The 17,227-nt window shown below is 45.8% G+C and overlaps 1 long non-coding RNA gene across 1 annotated transcript in view; it reads left to right on the top strand.

Moving 5' to 3' along the window:
* Positions 1–15,685, top strand: part of LOC117282308 — a 19,350-nt gene extending 3,665 nt beyond the window's left edge. Inside the window, exon 2 of the long non-coding RNA XR_004513027.1 lies at positions 15,353–15,685. This is a non-coding gene — a long non-coding RNA (uncharacterized LOC117282308). The remainder of the gene's footprint in view (positions 1–15,352) is intronic.
* Positions 15,686–17,227: the final 1,542 nt, after the last annotated feature.

Here is a 17,227-nt window from a genome sequence, read left to right as displayed (position 1 = left end):
GTGCGATGGTCGCTGCATTTTGTAGCTTTTGTCTTTTTCTTTAAGGCAATCATTGTAACTTCTGTAAAGTCCTTGGGCCACTCTCCACTTTCATATATGGTGTTCATTAGTTTTGTCAGTGTTTTCAAACCACCTTCTCCCAGTAACTTGAGCACATCTCCAGGTACATCATCATCTCCTGTAGCCTTTCCCTTCCTCATTTCCTTGATAGCTTTTTCCACCTCACTTTGTAAAATATATGGTCCTCTCTCGTCTGTATCTAATTCTTCTACGGATCTGTTAGAGTTCAATAAATCCAAGTACTAATCCAAACCCCGTATAAATTCACTCCATTATCTGACTGATGGTATCAGAATTGGGAATGTATTGACCAGATAAACTGGACTGGATTGGACCCAATTCAGTTGAACTGAGAGAAGATGGATGCCTGGATAGAAGACATGATGGCCGTGTAAGAAAGAATTGACGCAAATCTAAGGGAATTGAAGGCTGGAATAAGAGCCAATAGGGGGATGTTTGAGATTCTTCAAGGTGAGCTCTTCTCCTGGATGGATATCAACAAAACCAGGACAGAGGTCATGCAAAAAAAACCGAATTTCAATCCGAAAGAAGAAATAAATGCCGGCCGAGAGGCCACGACGGAGGCCACCGATTTGGAGGCAAATCCAGAAGTAGGGTCTGAGGCGGAGCAACAGGAAGTTCCTAAGGAAGAGGCCGAATTGGAGTCTATCGGGGCACTGAAGGGTCGACATAGGGACCGGTCTCGATGTAGGGCACCGCTGACAACATAAGAAATCGACCCAGGCTCCCGGCAGATATTGGACGTAGCCCGTGGACGGTTGAACCGCCGTATCATTCCTGCACCGTGCAAAGGATATGATCATCAGGGATAACCGTGGACAATGCTGCAAGATGGGCCCCTAAAATACGGACGCCCGAGAGGAGACGACGGTTCTTCCCAGAATTCAAGAAGGGAATGACGGATGGAGATACAAGGTAGCAGCTACATCAGAGAGCGGACATCCGGTTGGATTTTCACGAAGACTGTAGAGTTGGAGATCGAAAAGTGAATAGTCGGGTCTTGGACTGGACTACGAGAAGTGAGTGGCCGGATATTGTGTAGGAGTCGGTCTCCTCGGAAATGAGAGTCAGACGTATAAAGCGGAACTCTAGATCGAGGATGATGGTGATACACCTGGAGAGACTCGCGCCTTATCATGGAATGACTCGGGACAAAAGGCCTTAAGGGAGTTGTTGGGGAGTAATCGCCGTGAGAAATAAGCCATGGGAAAGAAGGCGGACCTATCGCAGACATGACAAGCACAACCCCCCCCCCCGCAATATAAATAGCAGCATGGATGTAAACTATTCGGGACGAAAGGCCTTATGGAGCGAGCAATATGGCATACAGATCCGTTGATACCCAAAAACCGCGAAAGAAGCATCTATACAGCAGTCGTTGCTAAGTAACGGCTTCCCAAACAAGCATGATTCCATGCCAAAAATTGAAAGCAGTAATGGGAAGCGGTGTTTTCTACGCCGTGCGTGTTAAAATGTTATATGCAGGACAAGTCTAGAGACAGTTAGCCGAGGGTAACTATAGCGGAGGCCGGGGATAGTTAGGGAACCCAGAGGAAAGGGAATGTCTGCCGTTGGAAGAAGTGTGTGTGATCTAGTGAACTGCAAATTGCGTGAATTAGTGAAACGGTTATAATCACTTGTAGTCACTGATCTGTATGATTACAACAATCCCAATCACTGGTCAAACACCTGTATATAGCCACTCCCATCACGTGGCAATAAATCAGTGAGGTTTTCGTTTTGATAGATATTTCCAAAACAGCGAACCCGCTTTCGTGGAACCTTATCTCAATATCATCCTGATGAAGCATAAAGGAATCCAAAGACAAGGTTCGCAAAAACAAATCAGGTGCACCATTGTCAAAAATTAATTTTATAGCTTGTTTTGTAGCCGCCCGCCGACGTACAGCTGCCACGACTATTGCTCGAGATGAGTTCTTTATCTCAGGGATACAGGTGTTTCGGATATGGGAGTGGAACACACTTCGAGGTTCATGAATTACGGGGTCTCCAGATCACACACTGTATTGCGGTCTTAATTTAAATTTTCGTACAATGATCAATGTTTACATTAGTCCTCCGAGCTAGCCGCTCCGTCCATCCTACTATCTACCCCTTACTCTAAAACACTTCTCTGTTCTCTGTCTACATTTCAACAACCGTCCTCCTCCGCTCCCTGTAACCGACTGCCCTCTTTTTACAGGTCCCCCAGTTGGCATAAAACAAACCAGGAAAAGTAATAAGAGAAAGCCGAGGGTCGAGCCCGGCATCTGTCCTACATTCGTATTTTTCGAGATGCCTATCATAAACTTTTTAGGTTTTCATGGCACACGAGCAGGGAACCCAAGACCCCTCCTGGTCGGTTTTGCACAATGTCAGCCCATGGGTTGATGACACTAGGAGGAAACTGGCGACGTTATGTTAGGGACAATAGTGACACCCTAAGTTTAAGGAAGACAATAGTTGAATTACAACTACACGGTCCCAGGATGATATCTCGCCAGAGGAGCGTATCTCAGTGTGTGAAATGTTACACCTCAGGGGGAGGGGGTGAGGACTTGTAAATACTTTCGTCGGTTATTACTCTTTTTCTAACATCTGCGTTGCACTCGGCTGCCGTCGGCTGTCTTGGCTAGGGAAGCTCGGGCTCGGTTGAGGTCGGGATGGTTACTAACAGGTGAATCAGAATTCCTTGCGTACATTTTCCAATATGTCCACTGTCTATTTACAATAATAAATACATTAAGAAAAAGGCCTGCTCTTATCTGTTGACATGACACTTCTCGCTTAACTCATTCTACCATCCTAGTTTGTGAAGGGGAGGTGCCCTGAAACTGCACTCCTATCGTCGTCTGCCACTCTCCGTTCATCCCTACCCTGTGCTACCCTGGCTCTCACTTGGTTCACTGGATCCTGCCTCATTATCTCACAATAACACTTGTATTAACAACAACCTTTAACAGCATGGCGTATATGAGCAAAGAGACTTACTTGCAATACAAATATAGATTACAGCCGTTGTCCACCCTCTTATGGTATACATGTCGCCGAGAGCCTCCGGCTGACAACCGAATTTTCTGTGATAGATCGTGATTCCAAGTCCCCCGAAATTCCCTAATTTATGGGTTTATTTCCGCTGATTCAGCCTTGACGAAAGAGGGTGGGTGACTCCCCCCTCAGTGTCCTCAATCCTCATAATAACCTCCTCATTGGCTCTCGTGGGTGGTTGTGGGCGGACCCCCTTGCGTCTTATTGCTGTGTAAGCAGTCTCTTGCAATTGAATCCAGTGTACGAGTGAGGTAAGCTACTGGCTTTGTGAGTACACCGAGACTTGCTGAGTCTTCACATTCTTAACCTAATTGCCAGTCCCGGTCTTTACAATTTACGGCAATAACTGCGAACTCTTTTCGCAAGTCTCTAGCTTTTGGGGTAATACCATACCCTCTCTAATCTCAAATTTGGGGCATAACATGAAACAATACATAAATTGGTCATTTTCTTAAATAAGTAATTTTAGCTAGGGATGTACGGTTACAGTTTCCTTATATTTTCTGATATGTTGCCAAAAGATTAACTGCCAGTATCTATCAGCAAGTGAGAAACGTTAAGGGGAAGGAGAAAGAAAAGAAGGCATAAAAAGGCATCTTAACGTTTTCATTTAAGAAAATGGAAGCTGAGTAGCGTCCTGCCATTGAATCGTCTGAAACTTCAGCAATAATTCCGCGAACTTCCAGCCCTGACATTAGCAAAGAAAAGCTCTCTGAAATCCAGGGTCCCCACCCCCAATTATTTGATGTCAGGAGCTGATATCTTCTGGTGGTTATAATTGTTTAAAGAATAAATTTTTAGAATAAAATATTGGAAACCTGACACCATCGAGTCAAGTAAAGACAATGTAAATAACAACGTTCATGAATCACTGCGATGAAACAAAAAGAATGTGCGCTTAAACTACGCAGCAGGAGGATATTGAAATAGGGCCAGACATGGCAGATTATTTAACGAATAAACCAAATATTGCAGGTAATTCCGTATACTTCAGAGAAGTAAGTAAATATCTCTTCAGAATTAAGAAGAAAGGCACTACGGACAAGAGAGAACTACTTGATTTTTTCAATTGCATGTTTGCCCATATACTGTTATTTGTGTAAATTATAGCAAGAGAAAAATTCTTCGTTGCTGGATTTTCTGATTAGGGATGCCACGAGATTTCCAAGATACGGGTTACCATTACGTTTACATGTTAGCAGAAGTAGGCTGAAGGGTAGAAATGGCTCTCAATTAGCAGTCCAATTTGAAAAAAGAAATTTTTGATTTGGAGGCTGGTGTTGGAACAAGCCGTAGCAACTATGACACTGTTGGATTAATTGGGCCTTGCCAATATTTCTTCATCATGGTCAGAAGATTTAACAGAAGTTGGGTTTGGATGCACAAACCAATGTCAGCAACGGTACTCCTACTCACGTGCATACACAGTGCATTAGGTAACGTAAATTGGAAAAAATATATACAGAGTGTCCCAGGAGGAATGGACCAAACTTCGGGAGGGTGTTCCTTATGTTAAAGTATGCCGATATAACCCAAAACACCTATGTCCAAAGTTGAACGGTTACGGAGATAATGGCCAGAGAAGTATCAAATTTTGACCGGTGTTACACATTTGTTGATTTCAAAATACATATTAAAACTGGCAGGAATATGTGGATTCTATAATGTTAATAATGTACGTAACATCAAACTAAGTTTTGAGTGATGTGATGCCATAAAATTTAAGTACAAAATACTCGCTCGCTATGTCATAATTGTCCTTAGGGTTTCCAAGCACTATACATGACAACATGACTGGCGAGCGATGACGTAATATGGCTGCGCTATAAACCTACCACGTAACTGTATTAAACGTACATTCACGGGAAATCTCTTTTGGAATTTCGTTTCCATTATCTCATGTGGATTATTATGGGACCACGTATGAATATTTCGTAAATTATCTACACCGTCCCGGGTAAACGACGCCTCATCTCTGAATAAAATGACGGTTAACAGTTTGGGATGAGCTTTTATCCAGTGGCAGAAATCCATACGCTGAGCATGGTGGGCTGGTTCCAGATGTTGTAACCTTTGATCATGGTAAGGATACAGCTCTTCATCATGTAAAGTTCGCCACACCTGCATACGTGATATGCCGATGCGAGAGGCCATTCTAGGAGTGGACAGACGCGGACTTCTCTCAACCATGTCAAGAATGTTCTTTCGTGTTTCTCATTTATACATCCTCCCTTTCCGACTGCACAGAAAAACTCGGAAGAGAACCAGTCTCAAGCAATGCCTGGTGAATTCGCCTAAATACACGTCGAGATGGAATCCTTCGATCGGGAAAACGCCTTTGGTACTCTTCAACAGCAGCACGTGCATTGCCACCGCAAAATCCATACACAAAATGCATATCACAATATTCAACGTGTGAAAACACAAAAGGCATTTCAGCAACACCAGACAACTACGCGTAATTTACTAACCATTCACGACACTGACGCAACATACACTGTAGCCTCTGTAATTGTGCATGAGATTACGGCTAGTGTGACTCACAGCACTCAAGGACAAACAGATAACAGTCACAGCTGACAGGTATAGTCCGTGGACCCGCTAGAAGACCACCCTTTTCTCGGGCCATTATCCCTGTAACCGTTCAACTTTGGACATAGGTGTTTTGGGTTATATCGGCATACTTTAACATAAGGAACACCCTCCCGAAGCTTGGTCCATTCCTCCTGGGACATCCTGTGTGTATATATAGCGTGTTACCTTCTGGATTGTCACACCATGCAGTCTTGTAGCCGGAAATCAACATTTCAAAGGCATATGCTACCTACATCTTCAAGGATGAAACATGTAGCTTGAGGAACTGACTTGGTTACACTAAATTGCTTGTTATCACAAGTCATAATTTATACGATGGTTTCTAGAATCAAAGTAAGTACAAAGAAGTTCATATGAATGCGTACCAGACGTTATCAGCTCCTGCCATCAAATAATAGCGATAATAGCTGGTGGGTATCCTGGAGTTCAGCAAGCTTCTCTTTGTGTTTCAGAGAATAGGGAATAGGGATGTCCACTTGCTGCCGACCATAGTACTGACGTTTACAATTCCTGAGAGTCCTATTCTGAATACGTAGTACAGCAATGTAACGGAACATCAAAACGTATATCATTTCAAGCCAGTGCTCGAGNTGGACTAGGGATGCGTTGGGACACAGTTTGGGACTCCCCCTGGTGGTCCCGCCGGGCAACGACAGCTCTCTTCGGGAGCTGGCGGCTAAGTTCCCATAAAGGGCAATGACATGACTGGAGATTCCCAGGCCGCGGCATAATGACCCTTGGGTATCACTACGGTCTACCCGAGACGAATGCGGGAGAGCACTCCCATGGGGGTAGCTTCGTCTATTTGAGTTGTCTCCCTAGAGTAGCGATAAGGTGCCGCAAGCCTTAGGGCTCAAGACTCTAAAACGTTTTGACCAACCCATGTGGAGGGGTGGGAATGGGAGAGCTCATAAGCCACCCCTAGGGACGACTCTCTTATGTAGATTGCCCTGGTCGCAACCTCATGACTAACTGGTGTCGCATTCCCATTTATCAACTGGGATACCCCTCTCCCGCCCTGAACAAGCACTCTTGATCCAGGAGGCTTGTGGGGGTTGCATTTACTACAGGACCAAACTACTTAAACCAAGGTGTGAGGCACCGTGCTGAGGGCTGCATGCCACCGGGGTGGTAATTAGACAGTGTCTTTAACGATCCCCTCGGCGCAGCAGGCAGCACCGTTGTATTTATGCCTTCCACCCGTGTGGGGCGCTGCGGGTGGCGATCTTTTAAAACCCCAACATTCGTTTGACAAAAATGAAAGGAACCCCCCAAAAAAACCGATCGTGAAGACCTTAAACTTAAGAGGGAACCCAATCCAATGGTATCCCTACGAGAAATGCTTCAGCAGGGAGCTGGAAGCTCTGATGAACCAGTAAGGTACCCAGGTGCGGCCAGCGGACATGCTGTTGAAATTTCAGCCAAAGACATGGACGAACCAGTGGTTTGGAACTTACCTGAAGTAAAACCAAAACTCTATTGGGAGTCAGTAATACTGACATACTACTATACGGGGCTAGTACCTATAGCATAGCTGCAGCAGAAAAAAGACTTGGACACCTGGTCTCTGGAGTAGGTGGACCGCGTCTTGGGAAGGAAACCTTGTCTGGATGAGCCAGATGGAAGTTGAAAAAGGCAAGAGTTGTGGGAAGCATAGCAGGAACTGGAGGCAGTCAGCAACCAGGAAATGCAGGTTTGTCCAAACAAGGAGAACCCCCCACCGGTACCATTAAGAGGCCAAGGTCGGAGGTCAGTACCCCTACAGAAACGGTCAGAACTCCGAAAAGGCCTAGGAACTCTAAGGGATCGTGGATTTACAAGGAGGCTCTGACTAATATAAAGGTAGCTATCTTCAAGGAAACTTATTCTGAGGGTAAGATTACCGAAGATGGCCGGGCTCCATTCTGGAAGCACTGGGGAAAGTGTTACGTAGGACTCCAAAGGGATAATTACCAAACCTGAAATCCTACAGACAAATAGGAGGTGCACTTATTTATGTATGCACCGACCAACAATCTCGTTAATGGCTTACCAAAGTCATTGACGACAACAGGCTGGAATCTGGGGCCAGGCTGAAGGCTACTGATACCAGGAACCTGTCAAAGCCTGTTAAAATGGCTCTCTGGATTAGGGACAAAGTTGCCCATAATCAGGGAAACTGCTGAAATGGATTGCAGACTTCAATCCAGGATATCATAAAGAGAACTGGAGTGTACTAGATAAGGAATCTGAGCCGAAAGGCCTGAGGCTGCATGGCATATGGTATTATCCCCATGGCATGCAGGAAAGTTGACGTGACATTTATCGCAAAGTCCGGGAAACTAGATTAAACCGAGGCTAAGGCTTATCATCCTATCAGCCTGTCGTCCTTCCTTTTCAAAACGATGGAGAAAATAGTGGATAGGCACATCAGGGACATATCCTCTATACCGAAATCAGCATGCCTTCCAAATAGGTAAATCTACAGAAAGCGCACTACATAATGTGGTAACACGCAAAGAAAGTGTGATTGAACACAAAGATATTGCCTTAGGAGTATTCCTTGACGTAGAGGGAGCTTTCGATAGAACCTCATTTGATATAACAAAACAGGCCGCTGGAAAGCACAGCATAGAGTCTGCAATATGCAGGCGGATCAGTGTTATGCTGGAAAGCAGAACCATAGCTGCCACACTATCAGGAGAGACCCTGGGGGTCTACGGGGTGTTCACAGTGGGGTGTGCTCTCGCCTATGCTGTGGAGCCTAGTCGTTGACGATCTCCTGTGGGGACTTAATAATAATGGGTATTATACAGTAGGATATGCCGATGACATAGCAATCCTAATAAACGGAAAATTCCTTTTGACAGTATCAGAACGACATCAAACAGCTAAGTATACGGTCGTAAGATAGTGTGAAAGAACAAGTCTTTCCATCATCCTAATAAGACGATAATTATACCGCTTACCAGGAAGAGAAATATAAAGCGCCTTCAAGAATCGACCCTCTTCAATAAGACGATCCAGATCTCCAGCAATGTCAAGTACCTTGGTCTAGAATTAAACAAGGGATTGACATGGAAAAAGCAGCTGCACAATGTGATCAATAATTTCTATAAGGCTTTTTGGACATGCAGAAATATGTTTGGTAAAACTTGGGGACTGCAGCCTCACGTTATGCATTGGATATACACTGCGGTTGTGAGACCCATAGCTACATATGGCGTCACAGTATGGTGGCCCAGAGTTAAACTAAAGAGAAGCAAGGTAGAACTTAGCAAATTGCAAATGTTGGCTTGCTTGGGTATCACAGGAGCAATTCGAACATCTCTAACAGCTGCACTGGAGACAATCCTTGGGCTCCCCCCCTCCCCACTGCATCCACAGTTGGAGGTAGAGGCCAGGGCAGGAATCTACCGTCTCCAGTGCAGCGATCAAAGGACACCTAAATCCGATAGTTTCGGACATGCATACCTAACTCAGGACATGAAAAAAGAACCAATATTACAAATGGGGTCTGACAAAATGATACTGAGACATGCATATTGTCGCGTATCGGGCGTATACGCGACAAATAAGTTCACGGCGTATTTTATATAGCGAATTTTACTTCACATTCGCACTTACAATCACCCAAATTACAGATTTACGATTACTGCTATCTGCAGTATCACAAATAGTACACTCCAAATGCCACAATACAACTGACTGGTTGCTGGCTAACTCGGAACTAACTCGGAGGTAGCTCGAGGACTGACTCGGAGGTAGCTCCAGGACTCACTGTGAATAGCCTTCGCTGCTCCTCATGTAGCCTCCATCGGACAATACAGAAAACGGCCACGTAATAAGCACCCTTTTTGCTTGGCGCTGTGTTGCTAGTAACGCTAGCGGTAGTAACCGCTGTTACCACCGTCGTCTCTCGCAATCCTGTTTACCCGTGCTGCCCTTGGTGACGTCATCGCTGTTGACTCGCGTTGCCTAGCGACCAGGATGCTAGGACTCGGCTAACTTCTGCTCACTTCGGCTTCGCTTGGCGCATCACGGCTGGCGGGGGGAGGGGCGTCATCCATAGCTCAGCATGTCACACTGCTCCCTCCTTAAGGCTGTTCGTCTCGAATAGCCTAACGGTGCACCTCCGTTCCTTTTCCCGTAGCTGTGCTTGCGGTATCTCCTGTTGTTTCGGCTACTCTTCTTGCAGCGACTATTCTTCGTCCGTTACATCCGCTCCCCTCGACAAAGCTCGTCTCGAGAGGTTTCCTTTCAGCTCGCCAGAAGATCACATTCATCCATCACTTTCATTCTTCCTTGGGAGGCCGGTACTTCTACACTACCGGTTCCTCCTCTGCTTGAAGTCTCTTTTTTCGTTTTGGAGGTGGTCGTCCCCTCCACAAGGTCCAATCCTTCATCAGGTCTTTCGTCGGAAATTCCTTACATCGACGTAGCAGCTCTTGATGCGGTGTTTGCACTCGCTGACGTCGTTGCTCCTTCTGGACTTCCAGCCGCTGGCTGGTACGAGACCGTGGCGCCAAGTCCTTTCTCCAGAATCCGAAGGTTCCCTGGGGAGTTTCCTTCTTGAAGTCATTTCTCCAACATGGTGCCACTGTCGCGCGACGGAATATCTTCCTGCAGATGGCAGCTAACTTTATCCGGGACGCATGACCTACTCGGGTCCCAGGTTACCTGAAGACGTTCCTCTTGCGCCATGCCACTCTTGCACGGCGGGACACTTTCCTGCTGATGACGGCCAATTTATTCTGGGGTCCGCAATTTTCCCGTGTCGGATTCTTCTTATTTCGTCGATTTCGGTCCCTGCGCCTTTTCTTCTTCGGTTCTCTGACCGGCATTACTTCGGCGTCTTGTACGGGTACCTCTAGTAGTTCTGCCGCCTCAGGTTTCCTGTGCACTGAAACCGGCTTTTCATCTTCTGGACGTGCCACCGTTTCTTGGTAGGCCATCGTCACCACGACCGGTATAACTATGGGGACTACTTCTTGTGCCGTCGCAGGTTTTATGTCCGCTATGGCCGGCTTTTCCTCTTCTAGACGTACCTCCGTCATCTCTTTCTGCCAAGGATCCATATTGGCTTGCAACCTCTTCTCTCGCATTGCGGCCGTCCTTTCTTGGATGGCTCTCGTTCTTGCTTAGGTTGCTATCGTCTCTGCATCCAACTTTTCTCCCCAGGCGTCTAACTTCGCCATTAAATCTTCTTTGTCTCTCTTCCTATCGGCCTCCATTTTTCCAATGTGGGCTTTTCTATTGGCTTCTGCTTTCGCCAGCATTTCGATTATTAGTTGAAAGCCTTGTTCCATTTTGTAGCAGTAAGATACTTGAGCACAATAATCTAATTATTTGTCAGGCGTGATTAAGATCGTAAAAATTCTGACACCAAATTGTCACGTGTCTTGAGATCGAATCTCGTCGGTCACGTGTGTAAGTTCAATTCCCAATGGTCACGTGTGTAAGTCCAAATCCCACTTCTGACACCAGTGTAACGTGTTTCGTTACTGAAGACGCCGTAGAGATGGTTAATTGGTTTATTTAACAATCTACAAATAACGGCTACAATTAATTATCACAATATTACGGGTTTCCACACTTTACAAACCCTACAACAAAATCTCTTAACACGACCTTCACTTGTCTTCACGTACTAATAACGCGGGAGCTATACAAGTCTCCCTGAATTACACACTGCAGATATAATTGGTTATCCCGAACTATCACTGATTCTCGCACACGCGTCTGTAGCTCGTAACTTGCGAACTGAGAACTCGTTAATCACACAATCGGCGATTGTCACATTACAACTCGGAAATGTCTTCGGCGATATCCACATTACAACTCGGTGGCTGTCACAGTACAACTGACTCGTAGCTGCTGTGCCCTTATATAGCCGCAGTGGTGCCTGTTGCCACGTCACAGTAGGAAGCGGTGACGCGTCCGTGTTTGCGTATATCCTAGCAACGCTGTTACCCCTCGGTGACGTCACCGCTGTTGACTCGCGTTGCATAGCGACCAGGTTGCAGGGACTCGTCTAACGTCGGCTCCGCTCGGCTCACTTCGGCTCCGCTCGTGACGTCACCGCGGGGAGAGTGCGGGGTGATGACTCGCCTGTTACGCGAGCGCTACGTTACCGCTACGTGCCGCTGGGGAGGTAGGGGTCAACATGTCACAATATGTAAAACCCTTCACAGTCAGATATCCTGACATGAGTGAATGGGAAGATGGGTTTCGGCTCAAGAGAAAAGGGGGCCTGATCTGGTATCCAGATGGTTCCAAGATAAATAAGGGCACTGAAGCTAGTGTGTTCTGCTATGGCACTAGGAGGAAATATAGTTTCAGCCTCGGGCAGTAGATGAGAGTATTACAGGCAGAAGTATATGCAATTAAGGCCTGTATTATGGAGAATCTAGTTAGGAACTACAGAAATAGGAACATCTACATTCTATCTGACAGGCAAGCTGCACTTAAAGTGCTTGACAAACACCAGATCAACTTAAAACTGATCTGGGATTTGCCACCAAACTCTCATGGAACTGGCCAAACGTAACAGGGTACAACTGATATGGGTGCCGGGGCATGAGGGTATTGACGGAAAGGAAATAGCAGACCAATTGAACAGGTTTGGAGCTGAACATCCGTTCATAAGAACAGAACCAGCCTGTGGCATCTATATAGGAGTCGCCAGAAAGGTAATCAAGAACTGTACAAATACGAATCATAAGAAATACTGGGATGCGTGACTGGACTCAGGCAAGCAAAGGGACTCATACGAGGACCCTCTACTAAAAGAGCGAAGGAACTGTTAAAGTTAAACAGGAACCAGCAACGGTAGGTGGTAGGACTACTTACAGGACACTCTCACCTCAAAGGACACCTCTTCAAACTGGGACTAAGTAATCGTCCAACTTCTGGGAGGTGTCAATAAGAAAATGAAGCAGCCCCACATATCCTGTGCGAATGTGAGGCCTTAGCTAATTTAAGATTGCGTCACTTAGATCAATATTTTATGAAGTAAGTGACTATTTCGACGTCCCAACGTACAAAATCCTACGCTTCATTCGAAGCGTAGGATTGTTGCAGGGGTAATCAGTAGGGGAGGTACAATAGATCACTGTGGTGGCGGTACAAGGGCCAACAAGACCCACCTCTTATATATTCATTCATACTATTATTATTTAACTGGAAATGGGTTTTGAGCCGGTGGCAGTGATACTACAATAAGAGAAGAGACAAATAACACACAAATAAGTTCAAACAAAACACAGAGCATAAACATTAGTAGAAAATCACACAAGCTATTAGCAGAAAATTAAACATAATATATAAGAAACTAACAGCAATGAATCCGTAATGTCACGTTCTCATTTTCATTTCATTTTGCTTTACTACACTTATGTAATCCTCCCGTCCTTAACACTTTTCATTTCATTTCACTTCACTTCACTGTATTTTGTGCTTATTTCCACCCCAACTTCACTCCACCTCGTTTATCACTTTCCTAACCCTTTTCCTAAATTATTTGGTTTGCAGGAGAGAGTCCCTAAAGCATCTGATGGTAGTTGGTTAAAGATCTGTATGGTCCTATTTACAAAGGAATATTTTCCGATATCTGTACGTTACTTTCTGCTCCAAATTTTCTTGTCATGACCGCCCCTGCTCAGATAGCATGACCTATCACATATACAGGGTGGGCCAGACTCAATTAGGCGGTTTTTGATTAGATGTTATTTGTATTGATAAATGTTAACAATCGCAATGTTTACAAAAATGGAATCGCACACACATAAGTCATCGATTTTCAAGATGCTGGTCAACCTGGGCACCACCTAAGTCAACACAGGCTTGCAGACGGAAAGCAACATTTTCACATGACTTTCTACATATATTCACCGGAACTTTATTGAACTCCTGAACAATCACCTCACGCAGATATTTCACACTGTCAATGGGATTAGCGTACACCTTGTCTTTGAGGTAACCCCAAAAGAAATAGTCTGTTGGGGTGATGTCGGGTGATCGGGCTGGCCACTCCACAGGCCCTCGACGGCCAATCCAGCGTTGAGGAAAAACTTGATGCAAGAACCCCCGAACAATAGTGCCGAAGTGTGGTGGGGCCCCATCTTGCTGCCACCACAGTTCATCAAAATTCTCTCTCCTCTGACGTTCTAGGATGACACTTTCCCTCAGCAACTTTAGGTAGGTTTCCCCCGTGACGCAACCTTCAAGGAAAAACGGGCCAATCAGTCCTTCGTACATCACTCCGCCCCACACTATCACTCCCGGGGACTGGAAATCTTATTCAATGGTAGCACTGGGGTTCTCTGGCCGCCGAAACACACAGTTGTGTCTATTGACCGATCATAATGTGTGAAATTTGGCCTCATCAGTCCAGACAGTATTCGGGATAAGGTCAGGTTTCTCCTGAAACTTGGTCAGCATCAACTCGGCGAACTCAAGTCGCCTGTCGAAGTCGTCCTCGTTAAGAACATAAATAAGCCGTGGCTGGTATGGCGTCAGCTTCATGTCACTCAAAACTCTCCGAAAAACTTGTCCTCGAAATGTCTAGTAGGGCCGACAAACGGCGGGTAGACTTCGATTTCTGAGGAGATGATGCCAGTTCCGCAGCAACACGTACTTGTGTGTCAGCAGTTCGAACAGTTCTCGGCTGACCAGGATGCTTGGGATTCAAAGCACTGGCAGTTTCATCAAACTGCTTGTTTATTCGGGCGATTGTGTCCCTGTGGACTGCTGGCGGTCCAAACTCTTCCAGCATCCTGCGCTGGAGTTCTGATACATTGTTAGAAACTGAGAAAAGGCGCACACACATTACATGCTGCTCGATAGACAACCGTCCACAAGCCATGACGTTTCCTCGATGCGCACTAAATAGGCAGGGTATTGACCTCGTTCACAGAATACCGTATGATGCTACCATCTATGCACAACAAAAGGTACTTTCCCATTATCCCGTGTGTTGTTGGATTGGATAGTTATTAATGATCCAAAACTGCCTAATTGAGTCTCGCCCACCCTGTAGTCTACGAAGCCCGTCCTCCCGTGTATGCTTTGAAGAGAGCGCATATGCGAGAATATCTGCCTGCGCTGTGTCAAGTATCCCCAGTTCAAATGGTTCCTATGATGTGCAAATTCAGCCGCTTTCTTTTGCACCTGGTCTAACGCATTTATCTGTCCCTCCCTGTAAGGACCCCAGCAAGCCGCCCCATATTCCAGAATCGGGCGCACTAAAGATGTGTATGCTAGACTTTTAGTGTTGCTATTTTCCTTTTTAGATTACTCACTGTAAAATTAAATTAATTAATTATCTTGTGTAATTAACTTGATCAGCCCAACTTAGATCGCTGCATAGAAGTATTCCCAGATATTTACAATTGCTCGCTTCAGGAATTACTGGCTCCCTAACGAATAATTTATTGGTTCCGTCACTCGGGCCCTCGTGAAACAAATGTCTTCCATTTATTTTGATTAATTATCATCGCATTTTCAGCCCCCCATTCCCCAAGTCTGTTCAGATTTACCTGCATCTTTTTGTATCTTTATTAGTTATAATTTTCCTATATACTGTAATGTGTTATATGTCATCCATGGCTGAGCAGCGGATACAATGGAAATTATTGTGTTCCCACAGCTACAAGTCAAATACCAACAGACCGTTGCCTAGGAAGAATAGTGGCAACGAGTTATTGAAACAGCGGAATAAAGCATTTCCACGGTAACCAATATATGTAGAACACGTGAAAACGAACCCTGCGAGAAGGTGCTCTCTATTGAGTCCGAAACCACCCTATAAGAAGCCTTCGAAGAGTACAGTTGAGATCCAGCCACGACCAAGGCCAGTTGAGAGGTCGCAGCCGCAGAAGGCGTATTGAAGTAGAGGTAGTAGTTGTGATACTGCAAGTGATGATAATTGTAGAGTGTGTGAGTGTAGAAGCGAAGAACAATAAATGTTGGCTACACCCTTGACGGCGTGATTTTATTTGTCGCGTGATTTACCTAACACTTCTGACACCCACTTATACGCTTCTGACACCAGTTATCACGTGTTGGGTAAGTCACGCGACGCGTTGCGTAGTGATTGAAGGAGTGGGGGTATGTGACGTCACTCGTGGAAACAGAGTTCACGTGACTCCTACTTCCTGTTGCGCCATTCACGTTATATTGATCCCTTCTAAAGGTTGTTCGCCCCGAACAGCCTAGCGGTACATCCCCGTTCCTTTTCCTTTGGTGTTCGTCTTCGTGGAGCTACCGCCGCCCGTCTTGTTCAAGGTGCTCGTCCCTAGCAGTTCCATGGTCCAGTGGTTGCTGATTCCGTCGTCTCACATCCATTCGTCGCTAATTCAGTCGTTCTAGTTAGGGAGGCCGGTGCTTCTGTGTTACCGGTTCCTCCACTATGCGCTATTCCATTTTTTTCCGTTCCGGATGGGGTCGACCCCTCAACAGTGTCCAGTGTCTCACCACTCTTAATCTACTGGAAATCCAGATGGTTCCCTTCACGCTCTCTTACTCAACAGCTTGTCCAAGGGCCTCGTGTAAGGTCTTCATGCTTCTAGGAATGGGTTCCTTTAAGTTTCGGCTCCTTATTCTTCTATTGTCTCCCGGGCGCACTCGACGTCGCTTCTGGAGAGCTTGTCTATCCTGGGATCTTGCCGCAGCCTTGTCCTTATCGTGATCCTAACGACTTTATCTTCTACGCCGTGCCACTTATGCGCGGCAGGTCATCCTGATTCTCTCAGCGGCCAGTACCTTCCGCGATCGAAACTTTTCCTAGGTCTTGTTCGCCATGAGGGTGTCTCTCTTGAGTCGTGCCATTCTTGCACCTGGTTCTGGGGCTTTTCCTTCCTTTGGCAGCGGCGCCAGTTTTCTGTCCTTACGCCTTTTCTTCTTCGGTTCTCCGACCGGCATTACTTCGGCGTCTTCTTTGGGCACTTCTTCTTCTTCTGCCACCTCGGGTTTCATGTCCACTGAGATCGGCTCTTCTTCTTCTAGACATACCTCCATCTCTTGGTAGGCCATTGTATTTTTTCGGGTATCCTTTGTCTCAAACCGCATCGAGCGGATTTCTTCTCGCCAGGCTTTCATTTCCTCTCGTACTTTTTCTTGGCCGACTCTCCTCTCCACTCGGTGAGTCTCCATTATGGCCAACAATTTAGCTTGGTTGGTTCTAATTTCTTTGTCTTTCTTCCTATTGGCCTTCATTTCTTCTTTGTCGGTTTTTCTGTTGGCCTTCTTTTCTTTCGGCATTTTCATTATTTGTTCCATTTTTGTATGACAACACTGCAAACTGATATTTTAGTCTTCAGTTGAATAATTAATTCAGTCGAAGAATTCCAATCAACGGAACTCGGCGACTGCTAGACTTCAACTGAACTCTTTAGGCATTCCAGTTTCTCTTATAAACACTCAGCCGGACAGCCGAAAAAGCACCTCGCTTCCCTGTTGTGTAATAGCCGTGTTTACCGATTGCCTAGCAATAGTGTCTGCACGGACTCGCCTGTTGCGAGAT

This window comes from Cryptotermes secundus, unplaced genomic scaffold (genome assembly GCF_002891405.2).
Source record: "Cryptotermes secundus unplaced genomic scaffold, Csec_1.0 scaffold824, whole genome shotgun sequence".
Classification (NCBI taxonomy): domain Eukaryota; kingdom Metazoa; phylum Arthropoda; class Insecta; order Blattodea; family Kalotermitidae; genus Cryptotermes; species Cryptotermes secundus.
Note: the sequence above shows the minus strand (reverse complement) of the source record. Positions and strands in the feature narration are given on the sequence as shown.